General features: G+C 40.6%; 1 protein-coding gene across 2 annotated transcripts in view; it reads right to left on the bottom strand.

Moving 5' to 3' along the window:
• Chd6 (chromodomain helicase DNA binding protein 6) overlaps window positions 1–10,286 on the bottom strand; it is a 171,419-nt gene that overhangs the window by 160,751 nt on the left and 382 nt on the right. The gene's annotated exons all lie outside the window — the stretch shown is intronic.

Raw genomic sequence — 10,286 nt, 5'->3', positions numbered from 1 at the left:
AAAAAAAATGGAGTACAGACCTAAACAGGGAACTTTCAACAGAGGAATCAAAAATGGCTGAAAGACACTTAAGGAAATGTTCAACATCCTTAGATATCAGAGAAATGCAAATCAAAGCATCTCTGAGATTCCATCTTACACCTGTAAAAATGGCCAAAATCAAAAACACTGATGACAACTTATGCTGGAGAGGATGTGGGGAAAAGGGAACACTTCTGCATTGCAAGCTGGTACAACCCCTTTGGATATCAGTGTGGCTATTTCTCAGAAAATTAGGAAACAACCTTCCTCAAGACCCAGTAATACCACTTCTGGGTATATATGCTCAATTGTGCCACAAGGACATATGCTCAGCTATGTTCATAGCAGCTTTGTTTGTCATAGCCAGAACCTGGAAACAACCTAAATGCCCCTCGACCGAAGAATGGATGAGGAAAATGTGGTACATTTACACAATGGAGTACTACACAGCAGAAAAAATAACGACAGCTTGAATTTTGCAAAAAAATTAATGGAGCTAGAAAACATTATTTTGAGTGAGGTAACCCAAACACAGAAAGACAATTATCACATGTACTCACTCATAAGTGGTTTTTAAACATAAAGCAAAGAAAGCCAGCCTACAAACCACAATCCCAGAGAACTTACTTAGACAACAATGCAGACACTAAGACAGACTTACATAGATATAGCCTACATGGGAAGTAGAAAGTAGAAAAAGACAAGATCTTCTGAGTAAATTGGGAGCATAGGGATCTTGGGGGAGGGTTAGAGGGGGAGGGGAGAGAAGAGGAAGGGAGGGGAGCAGAGAAAAACAGAGCTCAATAAATATCTATAAAAAATGTATAAAAAATTTTCCTATTTGAGTTTTCAGGACCCTAACCTGTGACAGTTAAAGAGGGAGTCCTATACCTTAAAAAGAATAAGAACTGCCACAGACCAGTGAGTGCTACAGACTCACAAAATACTAACATCACTAGGACCGCATTTCATTATTCATAAGGTTAGACTATATGTCCTCAGAAGTACATTCCAACTCTTCTACACACGAAAACTGAAAGTGCTTTCTTTACTTTCTGAGAAATCTAGTTAGAATGCCAACGTTTGCAATATCCGATCCTCTTCAACGACAAACTTGAAGTAACTGCTATAACCACATTAACGATGGTAGCAACAAAGCTCAATCCAAGAAGGAACACACGGTCATGAATACCCAGGGAAGAACCTTGCTGGCACGAAACACTGCAAATAGATACAGAGTTGACAAGAGTAGAGAGAGTAGGTATTATGGGTAAATCAGACAACTGATAGTTGTATACAGCTTATGTAATAATCAGTCATGTAGCACCATCTTAACATGGGAACATACTTAAAGCAAGGAAAATCACAAATGTTTTAAACATGGGATCTGTCAGACTATTAGATTTCAATTCCATCTATGGGCTTACCAATTCTTCAAGACCTCATAGTGGGATAGGGATGGAGCTCAGTTAGTAGAGTGCTTGCCTAACATGCAAGAAAGCCTTGGGTTCGATCCCCAGCATTGCGTGAAAACGAGTGTGTTTGCATATGCCTGTAATTTCAGTATTTGGAAGGTGGAAGAAAGGGTGTTTAGAAGTTCAAGGTCATACTCTGCACAACTAGGCAAATTTGAGGCAAATGTGGGATCTCTGAGACCTTGCTGGAAGGTGGAAAGGAGAGAAAGGGAGAGGGAAAGGATAAGAGAGAGCCAATACATGCACCGTTATTTAGAATTTTAATCCTTTTTCAAGAAAAGTTACACAAAAGCCAGGCAGGTGTAGTGGCACACACTTTATATAGATCAGAGAGAGAATGGCAAGGGTATACAAGTAAACGGTCTTTTAAAAATGCAAATAAACAAAAAGAAACTGAAGCAACATCTTTCAAAAATGACAAGTCCCCAAATCAGTACTACTCAGGTACTCATGTCATTTTCAGTTAAACAGACACTCTCCTTACCACATCATAACCCACTGGGCCCTGAGAGCATAAGACCTGCCACTCAAAAGAATGTACACGTGGGAAACATTTGAAACAGCATTAACCAGTGCCATAGCCACCACAGACAATGCCTGTTATAGTGCCTTCTATGCGCAGCTCTGCCCGTGCTCTTTAAGGAACCTTATGACTAGCAGTCTGAGTCTAGAAACCACACAAGACAAGCCATTGCCTCTTTCTGTAAGACTTATTACCCAAATGACCAACAATTTCCCATTTATGAACTAAAATTTAGTAAATATGTTTAATCAAGCTGCTGTTTGATTAGACCCATTTATTATGACTAGACAGCATCTTAAAAATGATTTGCCATATGATCTTCACAGTCAAATTTGACTTCTATACAATCAAACTTCTATCCACTTGCCAATCACAAAATAATTTGCAATTCTGCTGGGGATAATGATCAATATATTAAAATCAGTGTTATCCTTGGGTTTCCAAAGTTTAAGATTTGAAGTACAAGCACATGGGGCAGGGAGAAGTACATATATTCCTGAATGAACAAAAGAAATTTCTTTTACCAAATACTTTTTAAAACCATGCTGCAAAGGGGGCAGAGAAAAACCAGTCTTTCAAAGGAGACTTAGATAATATGATCAAAATGGTTTCCTTTACAAACTGCAAAACCATCCCTGTATTAAGCTTATAAATAAATATACCTGAAGTAGAAACCCTATGACCTAATGAGATGGAACCCATTATAACCAGCACTATTTCTACCGAGAACTGAGGACTACAGTACTACACTTAAAATGCTGCTTGGCTCAAACCCGATTAAGATAACATGTCAGAAGCCATGCTGAAGTCACACAGAAAAGTGAAGAGGGCTTGCTGGTGAATCTACTAGGTCTTGTTTCTTAGGCCTCAGGAAACACATCCAAATTTATTTCTAATACAGTTTTCTGAACTTTCATATAAAAGCAGACAAATATAGGTGGGTAAATAATGTCAATTTTAATCACATAACTTGTTCACCCTCATTGGGGACAGTCTTATCTCTAATTTGCCTTTCCAGCAAAAATTAAAAAAAAACAAACAAACACTTTTGCTACAACAGGGGGTTAAGGAAGGGCAGAGACTAAGGGTCTAAAGTTGTGCCATTCTGTATCAGTGGCACTAGCCACTTAACTTCAATTAATATTAAATAAAATTTAATTTCTCTTCAGCCACATATGAGGGGTTTAAAAGTACATATGGCTGGTAACTCACGTGGTATTTCCATCATAGTGTAAAGTTCTATTAGGCAGTGATCTTTTAGAAAAATTTCTCCAATGTCAATCTTCATTAAAAAATCTTTGATAAATTCCTGGTTCTCCACTACCTACTTCCCTAGTCTGACATTTCTAACAAGCTTCATGGCAGTGCTGAAGTATCGCAACACTGGCACAGGTGTTCTCTAACCAGTAGAGGGCCAGTGTTCATGTCTGTTCTTTTCCAATCAGCCACAGACTAATACTTCTATAAAATATCAGAAAAATGGATTCCAGAAGGTTCTGGGGGAAAAAAAAACCACATCAAGCAGAAAAATGTAAGTTACTACTTTTATTATTAAATTTAAGAGGTAAAATATCTTTTCTAAGGAACTACGTAAAATATGTCTATTACAAGTACTGTACATGACTCAACCAAGAGACATTAACAGTTCCGACCTACACAATTCTAGGAGCTATTTTAAGTACTTAGATCTATAAAGACTCATTTTATATTTTTACAATCATCTTTCTGAAGCTTGCCATTCATTAATCTTTCCTAACTCTATAAGCTCCTCGATGTATTTTTACAATTCAAGGTAAAACTGTTAATTCCATTAAGTAGAATACTCTTAAATCCCTAACATGGTATCTTACCAAATCTGCTTTAGTAGGCAATCTAATGATGGCAGGGTTAGGATATGGTCTGTCCCCATAGACCACTTGTGTAGAAAAGCTGAGCCCTAGATGGTGACATTGCTTTGGCAGATGAGGCATCTTTAGGTAGTGGAGACTAGCTGGAGGTGGTAGGCAGTTGTGGGGACCTACACAGTTCAACAGAGAGATTCCCTCTGCTTCCTTACTTACACCAGTATACATCGCCCCTCACACACCTGCTGACACAACTACAACCTGGCCACCAAGCTTGACCAACATGCCTTCCCCTGTACCAAGCCAGAATAAATCCCCCCCATCTACTTCTGTCTGGTCTCTGTCACAGCAACCTTACTGTAGCCAATACTGATGTCATCATTTACAGTGTAAGCTAATCCTGTCATCTGACCAGCAATGATGATGGCCTAATGCTTTCACAGGAACCTAACAGCTGAATTTGGACTGCTAACACTGCAAGAATTGTTAAGCCAAACTACAGGAGTCATAACAGAGAGTCTGTTAAATTATGTAAAGTTTCTTTCAGTAAAGAAAACCTATGATGTACCTAGTTTATCAGGCATAATTTTTCAAAGGACTTCTGAGAACATGAACTTTATTTTCTTGAACCCAAAGCAAACAGCACACACATTTCTTTACTATATACATCCAGAAAGGATTAAGTCCTTAGAGGAGAGGCTCTCAACCTTCCTAATGCTGCAACCCTTTAATACAGTTCCTCAAGTTATGGTGACCCCTAAGCATAAAATTATTTTTGATGCTACTTCATAACTAATTTTGCTACTGTTATGAATCGTAATATAAAACTATCAGTGTTTTCCAATGGTCTTAGGTAAGCCCTGTGAAAGGGTCAGTCAACCCCTGAGGGGTTGTAATCCACAGGTTGAGAACTGCTGCCTTATAGGAATCAGTGACCTTTACCAAACCTATCAAGAAAAATAAACTGATTCTTCTCTTCAACTTGTATTCCAGTCTAATAAATAGCTTCTATAAGAAAATCTATGAAAATTCCAAGTCCAATGACTTACCAGAGCTGCTCTTTGGAGTCTCTTACTGCTCTAGACTTCTGTTATCAACTTGTTTTTATTTATTAAATCACACAGTAAGAACCAAGAACCTTAAAAACAAGACACTTTTCTACAGTAACAGCTGGTTTGATGGAATCTGATATGATCAACTTGTCACATTTTTAGAAAACTCCACTTAATGTTCACAGAACTTGCAAGACACTACATACAAGTCTTGAGATATTACCATAGCTCAAGTATTTTGTTTAATTATAACAAGGATCTGTTTGGCTCATTCCTTCCTTAAGCATATGTGAATAAAGGCAAGGGCCTGGGCTATTTACTTTGGGTTCAGGAAAAAGAAAATCCTCATATATGGAATGAAGCAAAAACAAAATGAATAAGGAAAAAAGAGAAAGTGTCATGCACTTTTGCCACAACTATCCCGCTAGCCCCATCTGACACTGAGAAGTCCAGAGCCCTCTAAGGCTGTCTTACAACTGACCCCTTACTTCCCACAACCTTAGACCCTACAAAGGGGAATGGGCATGGAACACCTTCCAGAAGAGCAGAGGGAGGAAGAAGTCTAGGAACGACCCCTGCGAATGTTCAACAGGTGGAGCTAAGGCTGCTCACGAAAGATGATTACTCTGGAGAGACTTACATCAATGAGTCTTAATTTAAATCTTTTGGTATGTGGGTAGAAAAAGTGGGGGATAATATGAGCACCACAAATGACAAGAGATTTGCACACTATTCTTTGGCCTTAAAAGACAAACCAATGACTACTGAAAATGTTACAACCAAACCAGAAAGACTTTTTCTCCACCTAAAGTCAGCCCTTCTACGTAAACAATCTTTGGATTCAAAAAACAAAAATTTTCAGCTAGGCATGGTAGTGTATGCGTCTTTAATTTCACCAGTTGGGAGGCAGAGGCAGACAGATCTCTATGAGTCAGAGTTTAGCCTGGTCTACTAGTGAGTTCCAGGCCAGCCTGGTCAACATAGTGAACTTCAGGCCAGCCTGGGCTACATAGTGAGTTCCAGGCCAGCTAGGGGTACACAGTTAAGACCCTGTTTCAAAAATAAATAAAAATAAAACCAAACAAATACATATATATTTTTAAATAAATAAATATGTGATGACATAGCACACAAAAAATTCAAAATATATTAGAAATTTAACTATTGTATAAAAATTTTACCTATAAAACTAGATGGATGAATACTCCTTATAAAATCCTTAAAAAATGCACAAGAAAAGGAAATATCCCTTCTGATTATTTATAAAAACTCAAGTACATATTCATTACTTGCCATTTATATTTGGAAACACACCTTGAAAAGATTCTAATATTCTACTTCCTAATGCTCTTAAAATTTTCAAATATTGTCTTAAGTTCTAAAGTAATGGATAACATCACTATGTAATTCTGCTGAAAGACCCAGGGTTTTTTCCTCATTAAAACGCTTTAAGTCAGAAGCTTGAGCAGTGGTTCGGCAGTGAAGAGTACTTGTTACTCTGGAGAGCGCCTGGATTCGATTCCTGAAGGACCCACAGGTGGCTCAAAACTATTTAACTCCCAGGTATTCACATGATACACATTCATATACATAAAATAAATCTTTAAAAAAATTTTAAGACATTCCTGATTACAGAGGAGAAAAAAGTTCAGAGTTTTAAAACTTCCAAAAGGAGCTTAAATCATGTCACATATACCTTGCATATTCTAAAGTTCCCAGGACAGAGTAAGAACGGTAAAGGACATGAAGAATACGGAGGACAAGACTCTACCACAAGTTATAGAAACTAACATAGATACTACACACAAAATATTTTTCTCTGGGTTTTATCCAAACAATTTAGTTCAGGATGGGAGCAGCAATGGACATTTTAAAATAACTCTATTTTACTACCTTCAGGACTTTTATGGAAGTAGCAGAATTTCTCATGAGGGTATCAACGCCTCCACAAAACAAACGAAAGAAAAGAACATTCTGGCACAGAAAAACGACTGCATTCTCCCTCTGCACGTCATGATTACTGTGTAGCAGGCTACTCCTAAACTCCCGAGTGTATTACAGGGAAGGAGGGCGACTGGGCTTTCACTGTATTTCCCCCCTTTAAGTAATAAATTCTTGAAATGGAAAAGTAAAATTGGATGCATACTAGGAAAAGTATGTTTGCTGACCTAGCAACATGTGACTAAACCAAGACGGTACACTCAGGCGTCTAAAACCATCTTTGGAGTTGCCTTGGATGTAAAAGATCTGGGTTCAAATTTTACCTCTACCCTTTTCTAGTTTCATGGCCTTGAACATGTTACTTCGTTCTGCTGAACTGGAGCCCAGCTTCAGGAAGTGGCTATACAGCAACAGAGCTATAGAGCTATAGACCGGTGCCTTCCAGCCCTATGGCCCCAGCCAGCATCCAGTTGAGTGCTAGAGGTATACAAAGTATTCAATGCGTGCTGGTTCTCTGTTGCTTGCTCACAAGTATGCCACATTCCATGGTAAATAAGTGATCCTTAAAGAGCAGACACCTTAGCCCTAGCTATTACTTTATGTATTCCAGAGTTTGCAGTATTACTACCTGGTACAGAAGAATGCAGACAACCCCATGAAATACACTGTAGCTTTTTGCTTGAACTAAATCACAGCATTTATGAGGGATGGAGGTAAAAGAAACTCTCTAAATATTTATCAAGAATAAAACTATCGTAGGCTTGGCAGTAGGCAATGCAACCACTGGGGAAAGTGGAATAAAGACGCAATTTCTCCAGGGGATGTGAATACTGTCGCTGTCCTGTACCAAAGGTGTTTTTGCAGGAAGACTCTCTGAATCCTACAACCTGTTCAAGGCGCACATGAGACCCACTGGTCCTTACCAACAGACTTCCCTTGGAAGTTGGAGAGCACAAGCAACGACAGAAGGAAATCTGAGGTTACGAAGCCTCATGGTTTAACACAAGAGGGCATAACCACAAGGTAGGTTTGGGATTAAGCCATGCTTCCAAGAAAACCAAAAATGTTTTCGAAACTTAAATAAACCAAAGAAACCTCCAAGATACAGTGGCCTCAGGGCATACTGTTTCTGATAAATCTTCTGTAATATTCAGCTGGCAAAATCATAAATTGAATGTCGTTCCTAAAGAAAAATAATCTGCTACATTATATTATTTGCTACTTGGGACAGCTATAAAGAAAGTATACCAATAAATACAAAAAACTCCCTAGTGGATCTTCCTAAAATGGAAGGCCGAACTCTGATTTTTTTCACTCCACTTTCAACTGGTTCTCCAACCTCTAGCCTGAAGTCATATATTGAGGAAGGCCTCCTCACTATGTTACTATAAAAATAATTGGAAAGATATTTGAAAATTGGGGTAAAATCATATCCAGTTTGCATTGCTATAACGTAGATGCTAAATGGGAAAAACGAAGAAAAATAAAAACCATGACTCCAGGGAACCGAACATCACAGAAACACAAACTAACTTCACTAGACCAGGACACCAGCTCAAACTTCTTGCTATAAGCGGAGCTTCCAAAGCAACAGTGGGGAGAGATCTATACAACGTATGAGCTTTCTCTGTGTGCCTGTGCACATGGAGACCAAAGGTCAACGTTTCTTCCTCAATGTCGCCCCCTTATTTTTTGAGACAAAGTCTCTCTGGAGCTTACCAGTTCAGCTATGCTGGTCAGCAAGCCCCAGAGACTATGGAGCTAGCCACCATGCATAACTTTTTCGTGTGAAGGCCAGAGACAAATTTAGGTCCTAAAGCTAGTACGGCAAGCACTTTACCCCATGAGCTATCTTCCTAGCCCTCGGGTTAGCTTTATAATCCACTCATCAAGAAAAACATTTCAACACAGAAAAACTAATAACCCATCTATGACGGAACTCCAAATTAAGTCATACCACTCCACATTTTCCCAGGCCTTTGCGAAACCACCTGCTAGGGTTGGCATAAAGCATGCTACATGACAACTCATGCCTAATCATTTTATCATACACAGATCTGAAATCCTTCTGTTGCCAGAGAACCACAAAGTTCACAAAAACTCTCTCGGAGGTTGCCAACCTGATCTTTCCAACTTGGCTTCCGGCTAAGCTACTGTGCCACGCACAGCCAATGGAACAGACCCACTCAACCCATCACAGTAAGTTGAGCGTTTGTAGCTCTGGGAACAGAGTGGTGTCTGTCCAGACTTCTCCAAAAGCACCAGAAGCAGATCTCCATGGAGTGTGCCAATATGGGGGTCTATTGGCATGATATTCTTATATATCACTTGGGAAATAATCAAATACTAGGCAAAATATTTCAAACACTCTAAAAGCTGTCAATATTTAAAATATCTATTTTCTCTGTTCAGGGATCTGTTGCAGCAGAAATGAACAAGTTTTTTAAAGGGTGGAGGATAAGGCACACACAGCCCTAGAGAAAGATGCTCAGAGATGCCAGGGATTCACTAGAAACCTTAGCCAGATTACTAATGGTCTATAAAGCCTAATTTGGAGAACACGGGCCTACGAGCTCAAAATTGAATTATACTGCCTTATTAGATCCCACACTCGTGAAACCACAGTCATATTAGTCATAACTGAAACCAGGAATACTCTGTGTACACAAATATAAAGTGCTTGCTTATGCATTTTTAATTGGATCAAATAAAACTGAAGCTGCAAACAAACTCACATTTCAATTATCTCTCACTAGTGCGGGGATTTCCTAATAACCTCGTTTTAAACCCCAAGGAGCTGCCAAGCCCACTGCACATCTGACAGGCATGGTCCCTGAAAATTTTAGGAAGGACAATCTCCGTTACTTCTCAATAGAAAAGAAAAATACCTGAAGGGGACAGATTCCGTTTCTATTTTCCTTTCCTCCCCAACCCCCTCCTTTTCTTTGCAAGCTCTAACATGCAATCTAATAACGCACCAAACTTGGCAGCGGGGTGGCTTGGTGGCTTGGAGTCTTCAGGGCTCCAATTTTCGGGGCGAGTGCGCGCTAGTGCGTGAGGAGCCGGCGGGAGGGGCGCGCGACCCGGGGACGCGCAGGGGCCCCCGCCCCCTCCCGAAGCAGCAGCTTGGCACCGGCCCACCCTCCTTCACCCCTGCAAACAGACGCAGGACGCGGAGCGGAGCAACTTCTCCGCGGGGGCAGCAGCCACTGGCGGACGCGGGGGCGGCCCTCACGCGCCGCGGGCCGCTGGGGTCCCCCGGGAAGCCTTGGCAGGCCCCGCCCCACCGCAAAGGCCCGCGCTCGGGGTCTGAAGCGGGACCCCCGAAGCTGGGCGCGCGGCCCGCAGGGGCGCTCTCCCAAGGACGGAGGGCAGCAGGAGCGCGCGGCAGCCTGGCAGGGCGGACGCCAAGCCCCTCGCCTCAGGCCCC

Source organism: Microtus ochrogaster, linkage group LG8, assembly GCF_000317375.1.
Source record: "Microtus ochrogaster isolate Prairie Vole_2 linkage group LG8, MicOch1.0, whole genome shotgun sequence".
Taxonomy (NCBI): domain Eukaryota; kingdom Metazoa; phylum Chordata; class Mammalia; order Rodentia; family Cricetidae; genus Microtus; species Microtus ochrogaster.
This window is presented reverse-complemented; position numbering and strand designations above follow the sequence as displayed.